Source organism: Camelus ferus, chromosome X, assembly GCF_009834535.1.
Source record: "Camelus ferus isolate YT-003-E chromosome X, BCGSAC_Cfer_1.0, whole genome shotgun sequence".
NCBI classification, from domain to species: Eukaryota; Metazoa; Chordata; class Mammalia; order Artiodactyla; family Camelidae; genus Camelus; species Camelus ferus.
This window is the reverse complement of record NC_045732.1, coordinates 39,615,285-39,629,062: the sequence shown is the minus strand read 5'-3', so window position 1 is coordinate 39,629,062 and position 13,778 is coordinate 39,615,285. Positions and strand designations below refer to the sequence as shown.

The window sequence follows — 13,778 nt, the reverse complement described above, 5'->3', positions numbered from 1 at the left end:
GGGGACATCATAATGAGATTCTTAATAAAACCCAGTTTTCAAAGACTGAGGTTTTTTTTCCCCCAGCTTTTAAATAACAATAAATAAAATATTCCCATGTGTTAAGATTTTTGGGGAGTTGATGCACCAAAATTGGGCTTTCCAAACTCCCTCCTTTCAGGGAAATTTAAAGGGCAAATAGTCAGGATAAGGAGTGAGTAAAGACAAGCAGACTTGCCTTGAAATGTTGGTGTGATGACTCCAAATTTAGGTCTTTGATGTATGGTCTTTTTTTTTTTTTTAGGTAATTTTGGTGTATGGTCTGAAGTAGGAACACAAATTCATGCTTTTGCATCTGCATATCCAGTTGTCCCAGCACCACTTGCTGAAGAGACTATTCTTTCCTCATTAAGTGGTCTTGGTACCTTTGTCAAAACTCAGTTGACCATAGAAGCCTGGGTTTATTTCTAGACTCTCAATTCTATTCTATTGATCTATATGTCTGTCCTTAAAATGGGGTGGTACCCTACTATTTTGATTGCAGTAGCTTTGTAGTAAGTTTTGAAATTGGAAAGTATGAGTACCCCAACTTTGTTCTCTTGCACAATCATTTGGACTATTTGGAGTGCCTTGCAAGTCCATATGAATTTTAGGATCTACCTTTTTATTTTTGAAGAAAAGGCCATTGGGATTTTGATAAAGATTGTATTGAATCTGTAGATTGCTTTGGAGAGTATTGCAATTTTAACAGTATTAAGTCTTATCCATGAACATGGGATACCTTTCCATTTATTTAGGTGTTCTTTAATTTCTTTCAGCAATAATTTACAGTTGTCAGTATACAAGTCTTGTACCACCTTGATTAAACCTATTTCTAAGAATTTTTTTCTTTTTACGCTGTTGTAAATGGAACTGTTTTCTTAATTTCGTGTTTGGATTGTTCATTGCTTGTGTACAGAAATACAACTGATTTTTGTGTCTTGATCTTGTATCCTGCAACTTTCCTGAACTCATATGAGTTAAAGGACTTGAAAATTATAGAAAAGCCCAATTCAACCTGGCTTGAACCATAAGAGAGATTTATTGGCTCACATGGTTAAGAAGGCATGATTAAATTGAGGCTCTGGCTTCACTCCTCTGTACTTCTCTCAGTTTTATCCTTTTCTGGGAATTGTTTCTGTGCTCAGGTTGTCCTCCCTCATGGTTGCAAGACGGTTGTTAACAGAAACTGGGTCTGCATGCTTCCTCATTCACATCCAGCAAAAGAAAAAAAAAGCATTTTCTTCCCTCAAAAGTCCTGAGTGTCTCTTTGATATGATCATCACTCCCTGTGACTAGAGAAATAGAATTGCTCTCATTGGCTTAGACCATGGAGGTAGGGATGCGTTCAGCCCACCCAAACTGCGTGGTTGCTACACAATGCAGGGATGGAGGAGGGTGGTTACTAAACAAAGGGAGATGGTTCTTAGAGGAAAATCTCAGGGCTGTTAGGAAAGGGAAAGACAATGTCTGCCAAACCTATGAAATTTGTACAGTGCCAGGGAGCATTCAAGGACTGTTTGCTGAATGAATGAATGACTGAGAAGCTCCACTAATCCTTTTACTGATACACAGTTCCCTGGGGCTATGGCAGCCTCCATTCTGGTGATGGCCAACCTTTCAACCTCTGCAAATCCCCTACTGAGATCCCAGGCTCTTCTATGGGGACAAGAGAGTTCTTTCTACAGGCTCCATAACTTCCCTGATTTCCGAGTAGCAAGACCCTGGTAGGCTAGACCTGGAGAACTGAGAACACCGGGAAATCCACATATTCAAAATGAGCAGGGTGGGCTTTGTGAGTTTGTAGTGTGACTCTTCTCTAATTAATACCAGGCTTCATTGCAGCAGAGGCATTTTCCAAAGATAACCACAACCATAGCTCCTGTCCCACGTGCATTTCTAGATCCTTGCCACTCCTGCATCAATAAGTGGAGTCTGTAACCCTTATCCTTGAACCTGGGTGGGCCTTTGTTACTGTTTTGATTTATAGAGTGTGGAAGGAGTGATGCTCTGTGACTTCTGAGGCGAGCTCATAAAAATGCACTGTCCTCTTGCCTTACTCTCTTGGGACACTTGCTCTGGGAACCCAGCTACCATGCCATGAGGAAGTTCAAGCTGCATGTGGAGAGGAACCAAGATTGATAGCCCACAGCCCCAGCTGAGCTTCCATGAAGCACCCAATACCAACTTGCCAGTCACGTGAGAGAGCCATCTTGAAAGTCAATCCTTGTGGTAGGGAAAATCTAAGATGGCACCCAATGATGGTATTCTTGACCTTGTGTCATCTCCTCCTCTTTATGGAGACTAGACTGAGTACCTAGCTTCTAACAAATGGAGTACAGAAGAGGTAATAAGATGACACTCCCAAGGTTGTTATGCAAAGACTGTGGCTTCTGTCTCATACACTCCCACACACACTCTGTCTTGCATTTCTTGCCCTGGGGCAAGCCAGCTCCCATGTTGTGAGGCAGCCCTGTAGAGAGGCCCAGGCGGTAAGAGAGAAAGACCTGCCATCAACCACGTGAGTGAACTTGGAAGCAGATTCCCCACCAGCCAGGCCTTTGGAAGGGAACCCAAATGCAGCCAGCAGCCTGACTGCAATCAGGTGATGCACATGGAACTGGAGACACCCAGTTAAACTTCACCCAGATTTTAGACCCACAGAAACTGTGTGAGATTATAAATTTTTTTTAAGCTACTAAATGTTGGGGTAAATTATTAGGCAGCAAGAGGTAACTAATACAATCTTCTAGTCCCCAGTCAAGTCAGTCCAGCTGATGCTGCATGGAGCAGGGACAAGGTATCCCCACCCAGCCCTGCCCAAATTACACGATTGTGAGTAAAATAAGTGACTGCTGGGTTTTTAACCCATTAGGTTTTGGAGTGGTTTGTTATGTGACTATGGTTAACTTTTTCTCATTGAGAGGTTTTTTAAAATTTTTTTAAAACTTTTTTTTTTAGGAGAGAGGTAATTAGGTTTGTTTGTTTAGATGGAGGTACTGGGGATTGAACCCAGGACCTCATGCATGTTAGGCGTGCACTCTACCACTGAGCTATACCCTCCCCACTTCATTGAGAGCTATATGACAGGTACTAGGGAAACAAAGCAAACCAGGCCTAAAGATTCATCTGCTGTAGCCTAGTGTATCCATCTGCTTAGGCTGCCATAACAAGGACCACAGACTGGGTAGCTTAAAGGATAGAAATTTATTGTCTCAGTTCTGGAAGCTAGAAGTCCAAGTTCAAGGTGTCAGCAGGGCTGGTTTCTCCGGAGGCTTCTCTCCTTGGCTTGCAGACGGCTGCCTTCTCCATGAGTCTTCACATACCTGTGCATCTGTGCATCTAAATTTCCTCTTCTTTTTAAGGACACCAGTCTGATTGGATTAGGGCCCGCTCTAAAGGCTTCATTTAAATTTAATCATCCTTTAAAGACTGTCTCCAAATACAGTGTCATTCTCAGTCTGTAGGGGTTAGGGCTTCAACTTGGGAATTTTGGGAGGACACAATTCAGCCCATAAGACCCAGTCAACCCAGTTCTTCTTGAAGGTCCCCAAAGAACTGATTTTTCAAGAGAAAATAAAATATCCTTCTCTCTTCTTGCTGAAGCATTTCACAATGGTTACAATTGTCATCGTCTTCCGAAAGTTTTTAAAAATCCCCTTTAAATGTACTTCTGCCTTTAGGAAAGCAATACCCAGCTCCTAGTAATAGTGTCCGCCTCCTCTGGGTTCTCTGTGGGTTTCTGGGCTTCTCCAGGTCCATGACAGTCACAAAGCCTGTAGCAATGGCTCAGGCAGACCCAGACCCCCGGTGGATGCAGGCCTGTGACAGACACAGGCCCACAGAGGTCACAGAACTTCCTGCAGACACAGGCCTTGGGCGGTCACTGGGCCCAGCTCCTGGGCAAACACCGACTCCAGGGGTAAAACACTGGGCCCACGGTCCTAGTTTTCTGGTGACTTCAGTGAGGCCAGAGGAGCTGATTCCCGGCCTCCAGTTAAGCACTTGCCAAGGATTAATGACTGCAGGAGAGCTGATAGCCTGAGGCAGAGCGGAAAGCTATTCCCCTCAGCTCAGCGTTAATTCCATCTTTATGAGTCCAGATTCTCCCCAGGTTGTTTTCTGTTTTCCTACAAAACAGAGGGTTGGGAAAGAGGCACGTTTTCCCACTATGAGACATCATTCTACTACAGCAGAGCTCTCCTGCTCAGGGTGAGGGATGGGGTGGTAAAAACTCCTAGGAGGCTGCCAGTCAGCAGCCTTTTTGTGAACAGAGGTCTTCTCTGAGGCACTCCGGGTGTGCCGGAGAGGACCTCTCTCTCCTCCGGGCTCACCTTTCTGCCCACCATTTTACACCTGAGCATGACCATAGGCCAGGCGCCCAGCTCGGTGCTTGTTTTCCTTAAGTGTCTCGGATTTCCATTGCTTCCAGAAACCCTGCAAAGGCGGTCCCCTCCACCCAGAAACCCAGGCTTGTCCCGGGATGACTTAGAGGCCCCTCCAGGTAAATATGCTTTCCTGGAGGCTGTGGTATTTTTTTGGTTCTGGCAGGTGGGGTGAAGGAAGGAGAGGCTTTTGGGGGTTTCTTCCCATCCGAGCTGCCCGTGTTAGAGGGTGAGGGGCGTGTGTGCCAGGCACAGAAAGGCGGCCTTCCTGCACGGGCTTCTGGGCCTGCGTCCCTGGCTAGGTTCGCTGGTCGGCTCTGGGTGGACACACCCTGCCGAGGACAACAAAAGTGAGGCCCCAGTGGACAGGCCACTGTGGACAGAGCACAAGCCTCTGAAATAGCTCTTCAGCTCCGGTCCAAACCTCCGAAATGTGACTTTGGGGTAGGACAAAGGCCGCTGTGGAGCAGAAATGGGACAAATATGTAACAGTGCAGGGGTCCTGTAATTCCATTCAATTGCAGGTTTCTAAGAGCAAAAGAAGCAGATTTCTAAGAAAAACCTTCCTGGGGACACTGGGGCGGGGTCCCCCGAGTCACCTCCTCCCAGGGCAGGGGCCCAGCAGCAAGCAGGCCCCTGTCCAAGGCGGGCTGGGTTGCCACGGGCCTCCAGGCGTCAGCCCCATCCTTGGCTGAGGCTGGAAGAGCCTGATTAACATGAAAACGGAAGACACTTGAGCTGCTGGCTTTCTGGGCGGCTGAGGGGGAAGGTGATCGTTCTATCACTGTCTTTCTTGGCTGATTAGATGATTCAGCATATTCCCGGCCTCTCTCTTGGCTGAGGTGATTTATAGTGAGCTCTGCAGGCCTGACTAGGGTGAGTGATGGGGGCTAGGGGCCCATCCTCTGTGTGCGGGCGTGTGTGTGCGCGTGCGCGTGCGCACACACTCTACACATCACGTACACAGCACCAGATGGGGGTGTGTGTGTGAGAGATGAAAACATTTGCAGGCCTCTCACAGCCACTCTGGCTGCTGACAGTTTCTACTGGAGAAATTCTCCTCTCAGGAGAAAATATTTACTTACGAGTATCTCTTCAGGGAAGGAATGAGAAGGAGGGCAGGGTTTTAGGGCTTCGTCCACTCAGCTGTTGTGAGTTAAGAGCTTTGGGGAAACAAATGAGGACATGCTTGCTTTGAGGGAGGGGAGAAGGGCTGGGGCGCTTTGCCTCCAGTGTCTGAACTCGCTTCTCTGACAGCTGCAGTGGCCAATGGGGCAGAGGCTGTGGGCAGACAACACAATGGGAACGTGTGTATACATTTGGGATGTGCCCAAGATGCACTTCGGTAGCATCATTCAAGCATTTCTTATAGATATTTGGATGGGCTGCTCTGGGTAATTGCTCTAATGTGTAGTTCTGTCCACTCTGGGGTGTAGGCAGATCTTGTATCTACTGAGCCAACGCAGCAAGGGAAGTTATGTTGCATCCTTAGGGGTAAGGAAGCCACTGCTTAATCTTTCTGGAGGAGTTAAAGATGGACCACATTGGGTGTTTTGGCTGCTGTGAGGAGGACTGGCTGTTTCCATTCATGTGTCTTCCCCCAAGAGTCTCTATAACTTCCATAATAATCTCATCATAGAATACTGACCATTGCTGGACACTTCCTAAGTCACCCATTGGAAACTTGAGAGCCCTAGCCTGCTATTCCCTACCATCCTCATCACTGTCACCATCAGTCCTATCAACATCGTCTTCCCCCATGCTTATTAAGTACATAGGGCATGTGAACAGTTATTCCAGATGCTCTCCAGACTTCATATATTCCCCAAGACAGTCCTTTGGCAATACTCTTAGCATCCTGTGATGGGTAAAGGTATGCATCAGCTGGACTGGGCCACAGGAAGTCTGACATTTGGTCAAACATTATTCTGGGTGTGTCTGCCTGGGCGTTTCTGGATAAGGTTAACATGTGAGTCTGTAGACTGAGGAAGGCAGATTGCCCTCCCCAAGGTGGGTGGGCCTCATCCAATCAGTTGAAGGTCTGACAAAAATGAAAAGGCTGAGTAAGAGGGAAAACCTCCTGCCTGGCTGATGAACTGGGATGGTGGGCTTCTCCTGCCCTTAGAGTGGAACTTATACCCTCAGCTCTTCTGGTTCTCAGGCCTTTAGACTCAGACTACAACTACACCACTGGCTCTTCTGGGGCTCCAGCTGCCAAATGCACATCCTAGGATTTCCCAGCCTCCACAGAAGTAAGAAACAATTCCTCTCTCTCTCTCTCCACCCCCCCCACCCCCGTCTAGATATAGAGAGGTGAGGGGAGAGAGAGAGAGTCCATATATATATATGTGATATGTACAGATAGATAAATAAATATATCCTATTGGTTCTACTTCTCTGGAGAACTCTGACTAATTCATATCCCCATTTAACACATAAGAAAACTGAGGCATGGAGAGGCCAGTTCATTGCACAAGGTCCTACTTAGGAAGTAAAAATTTGCACCCAGAAAGTGTGACTCCTGCATAACCCATTTGTTCCCTCTGGCTCCTCAGCTTCTGCACATGCAATTAATTCCTCATTGTGAGAGAACAAGCTGCCAAGCTTGGGTCCTGGGCCTGGTCGCTGACTGGCGCCACCTCCCCCCATCCAGACCCCGCCCCCCACCAGGGCCCCATCACAGAAGATTAGTGAGAATTCCCTAGGGCTGGCTTGCCACCTCCTGGGTTCTCAAATCACAATCCAAGAAGCCAGGGGATGCAGTAAAGCGGGAAGTGAGAGGGGGCTTCTGCGTCCAGCTGGCTGTTGAAGTGCCGTGTGGCCTTCCCTCTGCACCTCTGTTTTGTCACCTGTGAGAGAGGAGGTGTTGCCTCCCCGATCTCAGTGGCTCCTGATTCCTGAGATTCCATGGGGCTATGACCTTCCAGATGGATGGTTAAGCAGCCCGAAGTAACAAAACTCCGCCATTTCTCAGCCCAAGTGCTTCCCATTAAACTGCAGAGCCAGGAAGGTGGGGGGTGAGAGGTCAGGATTTGCAGCCATGCTCTGCCCTTCACCGGGAGACTTTGGGCAAGTTCCTTCATCTCTCCCCGCCTATTTCTGTAAAATGAGGCTGATGGTCCCAAGTCCGGGGATTGCTGCCATGGTTACCGGAGGTAAGGCAGGCACTGTGCTCATAAGTGGCTCTGGTGTGTACTTCCTTTTCTGACTCGATTTACGTCAATGTGGCTCATTTTCCCAGCCCAAGGTCTGCAGGCGTCATCCCTTTCTCTTCTCTTCCCTTCCTGGAGGCTGAGAAAGCCTTGAGAACACTACGCGATCCAGCCACTCCCTTAAAGGATCAAGCTTGCTTTCTCTCTTCATTTTCTCCCCCTCTTCCTTGTTTCCTGGCTCTTTTCCCTGATTCCTGTCTTTTTCTCAACCAGCAGTTGCTTAGAAGCTCTCGCTACATACATTTGTGCTGTTTCCCTCAAGGTCACGTTCCCACCAGCTTTATGCACGTGAAGCCAACAGCCTCCCTTCTCAGCCTGGTATCACGTGGCTGCTTAAAGCAGGGAGGAGGGCAGAGGCCACCTCTCCAAGGCCATGCGTGCATGCAGACGCGGACACCCACGGATGCATATGTGTGCGTGTCAGTGCAGAAACCCACGTGTGTGTGTTTGTGTGCATACATGTGGAGGTACACGTGTGTGTACATGTAGACACCCACATGTATATTTGTGCACGCACGGACACCCACGCCTGTGTGTGAGTACGTGCGGACATTATGCACACGTAGCTATCCATGACAACACCCAAGGAGGCACCAACACCCAAATATCTAGCAGATACACAAATGGGTCTGACAAGCTTCTCTTCTTACCCTGCCCCCAAAGTATAAAATTGCCAGTGAAAATCAAGTTGTCTGTACCGGGCGTGAAGGAAGTAAGACTTGCCTGGGTAAAATGAAGTATCCGTGCCCGACAGTGCTCTCTTCATCTCGAAACCAAACATTTTGAAATGTTGCCTTCTCCCGGAGGAGGGGAAGAAAATTCTCAAATCAATCAAAGAAACTAAACAAGGAGGGTAAGACATACTGGGCTCAGGGATTAGAAGACTCAACAATAGCAAGGATGCCAATTTCCTCCCAAATCAACCTATATATTTAATACAATTCCAATCAACAGCCCAGCAGGATTTCTTGCAGGTATAGACAAGCTGATTCTAAAATGTGTGTGGAGAGGCAAAGGAACTAGATTAGCCAAAAAAATTTTGGGAAAAAAAAATAAATTTGGAAAAGTCACACTACCTGATTTTAAGCCTTATTATTAAAGCTATCGTAAGACAGTGTGGTATTAGCAGAGGGATAGACACAGATCAATGGAAGAGACTAGAGTCTAGACATAGACCCACCAAAATATGGCCAGTTGATTTTTGACAAAGGTACAAAGCAATTTAATGGAGAGAGGCTAGTCTTTTCAACAAATGATGTAGGAGCAATTGGATACCCATAAGCAAAAAAAGTGATCCTCAACCTAAACCTTACACCTTATACAAAAATTAACTCAAAGGGGATCCCAGGTCTAAATGTAAAGTGTAAAACTTAGAAAACTCTAGATGAAAACATGGGAGAAAATCTTTGTGATCGAGGGTTAGGCAGAGTTCTTAGACATGGGACTGAGAGTGTAATCTATAAAAGAAAAATTGATGAATTGGACTTCATCAAAATTGAACACTTTTTGTTCTGTGAAAGATACTGTTAAGAGGATGAAAAAGCAACCTACAGGCCAGAAAAGATATTTGCAAATCACATATCCAGCAAAAAGACTTGGGTACCAAATGCATAAAGAATTTTCAAAGCTCATCGGTAATTAAAAATGGTCAAAAGACTTGAACACTTCACCAGAGGAGAAAGGATGGCAAATAAACAGAAAACGATGTTCAACATCATTAGCCATTAGGGAAATGATGAGATACACACTACCGACCTATCAGAATGGCTAAAATAAAAAACACTGACCACAGCAAGTGCTGATGAGGATGTGGAGCAACTGGAACTCTTATACGTTGCTGGTGGGAATGTTAAATAGTACAGCCACCTTGGTAAACGGTTTGGCAATTTTTTTTATAAAGTTAGACACAGAGTTTCCATATGACCCAGCAATCTCACACCTCAGTTATATACCCAAGGGAAGTAAAACTGTATGTTCAGACAAACATCTGCCCAGAAATATCGACAGCAGTTCTAGTCAAAATTACCCCAAACCAATGACAATCCAGATATCATTCAACAAGAGAATGGTTAAACAAATGGTCATATATCCACACAGTGGGAAACTATTCAGCCACAAAAAGAAACGGTCTATTGACATACTCAACTCTGTTGAGTCTCAAAGACATTCTATTGGGATCAAAGAAGCCAGTCTTCAACCGTTTACATGCTGCGTGATTTCATTTGCATGAAGTTCTGGAAAAGATGACACTATAGAGATGGGAAATGGATCAGTGGTTGCAAGACATTAAGGGCGGGGAAGAGCTTGACTACAAAGGGGTAGCACAAAGGAGTTGTTTGGGGGTGATGGAAATGTTCTGTACCCTCATCATGGTAGTGGTTACAAGAATCTATACATGTGTTAAAATTCACACAACTGTGTGCGCGCACACACACAGGTTGGGGGGTGTCTCTTAATGAATTACATACCCAGTTCCATTTATCTATTTGGAGGAGTCATGACTGCTTTCCTGTTTTTTTGTTGTTGTTGAAGTGTAGTCAGTTTACAATATTGTGTCAATTTCTGATGTGCAGCGTAATGTTTTGGTCATATATATACACATACATATATTCGCTTTCATATTCTTTTTTATTATAGGTTACTACAAGATAGTGACTATAGTTCCCTGTGCTGTACAGAAGAAACTTGTTTATTGTATATGTATTAGTATATGCAAATCTCAAACTTCTAATTTATCCCTTCCTACCCCTTGCTTTCTTCTTTTAAGAAGGGAGATTGGATACCTTCACTGGTGTTGGACAGACACACTCATCACCTATAGAAGTTGGATGTTAAATATTTGGCACAGAACTCCCCACCTAGATCCCTTTTTGCCACCACTTTACCCAACCCTAACCTTTCTCTTCAATCCCAAAGTGCCCATACCTATGGGAACCATATCTTTTAATCCTAAGTGGGCCATGTGGTCTCTGTAAGAACCAGTATACTTGAGGACACATCAGAATAGAATGTTTGAGATTGAGACTGACCACAGGACACCCAGGGCCCATGGTGGTCCTGCTCTGATAGTGTCTGTGGCTGGCGGGTGACTCCATGTAGATGTTGTGTCTGTCCCATTTGGAACCTTCTTTCTTGTCCCCCCCACCCCCGCCTCTCCCAGTAAAGGGGATAGCCACAGTGGAAACACGACTCCTGATAAACAGATAAGCAGATTAGGACTGGCAGAAATTAGGCTCCTCAAAGCAATCAGGCGGAAGATAAAACAGAAATTTAATAAAAATTGAAAATATAATCCATATTACATAGCCATTAAAAATGATGTTTACCAGGAGTTTGTAATAAGATGAAAAATGCTTGTATCACTACGTCGAGCAAGAAAAGAGCAAATTACCAAATTGTGCATACAGTTGATCACAATTATGTTTTAAAAGACATGTAAGTAAAAAGACTGGAGCTAAACACGCCATGACGCTGGCAATGACTGACGTGCAGTGGGAAAACGTGCCTTCCCTCACCATTCTCTAGTTTAATCTATAGATTCCACATATCTTCTAGAATGACTGCCTATATCTAATTCAAATTAATCTTTAAATGTAGAAAATAGAATGTTGGAACTTTATATTAAAAATAACGCTTTGGAGCACTGGTGCTATATATGTAAATGATCAAATATTCATTCAGCACCTCTCATGTCCTGAATCCTTTGCACAATCACTGCCAACCTTCCAAACCCCCTCCTTGGAAAGCCTCCCCAACATACACAATGTCATCCCCTGCACACTGCATTTGTGACCAAGTGCCTCATCAAATAACTAAGGCCAGCTCAAGGATCTGGCACAGACGTCATTGACAAGCCAGCTTCCTTTTGACAATTTCTCCGAGACAGACACCCTGTAATAAACCCACGCCAAAAAGGTCCCCAGTTAACACTCGGGTCTCTGCCATGAAGTGGCAGGCTCCCTGCGACACTGGCTCGGTCTCCGTCCGTTCCTCCAGCCCAGCCCCCAGAGCTCATCAAACATGTCCCTCTTTGTGTCTGGTGGCCCCCTCTCTCACCGCCAGCTTCCCCTGATTGACAGAGCCCGCCTGTCAATCACAGGCCCAGCTCAACGGCCTTTCAGGAGTTAATACGGGGCCCCTCGGCTGGCCTGCCGGAGCTAATGCCTGCCTTCCCTGACATGGGCATTCTTCCCCCCAGGGCTAGGACCTCTCCCAGCCTCCCCGCCATGCCCCCAGAGTGTCCTGCAGGCCTCTCACAATGCCTGGCCGCCTTCATTAGCCCCTTGGGCCTTCGGGGCCCCTTCTCAGTGCAAGGCGCCATTCACACCGATCCCCGCCCTCCAAATTCAGTGTTAGGCCACCTGACCCCTGTCGGCAACAATTTCTGTGACACGACTCAGTGTGGGAAAGGCCAGTGACACTTTCTAGACAGATCAGGCCCCACACGGCCTCCTTTTACCCTGCCCGTCTTCTGCAGCCCGCCGTGCCCTCCTGCGGCGGCCAGGCTGGCAGGTGGGGAGACTGTCGGGGCCGGGAGCCCGCAGGCCTGGAGTGCCTTCCCTCCGGAGATCTGATCTTGAGTTTGGGGCCCCTGGAGAGAATTCTAGAAAGGGCTTTATCATTCCTGGTTAACCACAAAAAAACAAAACAAAAAAAAAAGGGCGATTTGAAACAGGAGAAGCAGGTCTGAATCTGAGATAGTGGAGGGAAATTCAGCTGAGCCCAGAAAGAGAGGAAATGGGGCCCAGAGACCCTGCTGGGCAACAAGAAAGGGGGGAGGGATAGAGCAGACCCCAGAGTGTCAGAGAGAAGGAGGGGGAGGAGGAAGGAGGCGGGAGGAGACCAACTTGGCCGGCAGGCCATGTTCTGAGCCCTGTGCCAGAACTGGCAAGAGAGACTCCCGACCTCCAGAAGCTCCCGGTCTAATTGGGGTGACAATTGCAATGTACTGCGGTGAGTGCTATAAACAGGGCAGATACAGCCCAGTGCAGATTCTAGAAAATGTACTCATCGCCCAGCCTCTGCAGGTGTGTACAGTGGGGAGATGTCGGGAAAGGCCCCCCCAGAGAAGGGGGTGACAGAACCAAGCCTTCACTGATGAGTAGCAGCTGGCCGGGCAAAAAAAAGTAAAAGGGGGGGGTGGGTAGTGAGGATATTCCAGGCGGAGGGAACAGAAGGTGTGAAGCCACAGTCCCGGCTCCAAGGTTCTTCCATTTTCCCCAGGAAGTGCCTTCAGAGACCTTGCCTGGGAAAGTGGTACCAGTTCTGGTTTCATTTTCTACCTAAGGTCATTGGTGATGGGCCCACGTGCCCTGCAGGATTTCTGAGCCTGGGAGTCTGGGATATTTTGCACCAACATCCCCTACCCCATTGGATGGTGTCCCCGTCACTACTGCCAGGTAACAAGCCTCTCCAAAGCTTAGTGACTTGCAACAACCATTTTATGATGCTTATGGATTCATGGGTCAGGAATTTGGACAGGAACAGCTTGTCTCTGCTTTACGATGACTGGGACCTCAGCTGGGAGATTAGAAGGCTGGGGTGACACAAATGGCTGGGAGCTGGAATCGTCTGGAAGCTCCTTTAGTCATGAGGCGAGCACCTGGGCTGAGATAACAAAGGCTGGGCTCAGAGGGGGCTGTCAACCAACGCATGATGTCTAAGCCGCCTCCTGTGTGACTCCGGGTCTCACATCGTTGTGGCTGGGTTCTGAGAGGAAGTGTCCTTGGAGGTGACATCCAGAGGGCAAGGATCTCAAGGGGGAGACCCAGGTGGAAGCTTCGTGATCTCAGCAGACCTAGCCTGGGAGGTCATTCACCCTCACCCCTGCTGTGTTCCGTGGGTTGTAAGCGAGTCACTAGTCCATGTCAGATTCAAGGGGAGAGGACATAGATGCCACCTCTGGATGGGAAAAGTGTCAGAGAATTTGCAGACTTGTTTAAAACCGCTCTGAAGGATGCCTCTGAGCTAGTCCTGCCCTCTGTCATACACTGGAGGCTTTTTGTGATGGCAACATTAAAAAAGAAACCCAAGGGTTCCTCATAGCGCCGTTGAGGGGTTTATCAGAGGGAAAGCCCAGATCTAAGAGTCACGCATTATTTGAATGACAGCCTGAACCACAACAGCCACCAGCAGCAAGTTCATTCCAGAGGGAGCTTAATGC

General features: G+C 47.1%; 1 non-coding gene across 1 annotated transcript; it reads right to left on the bottom strand.

The window, feature by feature from the left end:
- Window positions 1–3,009: 3,009 nt before the first annotated feature.
- Window positions 3,010–3,081, bottom strand: TRNAV-AAC. Its single transcript has one exon. It is a non-coding gene; the product is annotated as a tRNA-Val (tRNA).
- Window positions 3,082–13,778: the final 10,697 nt, after the last annotated feature.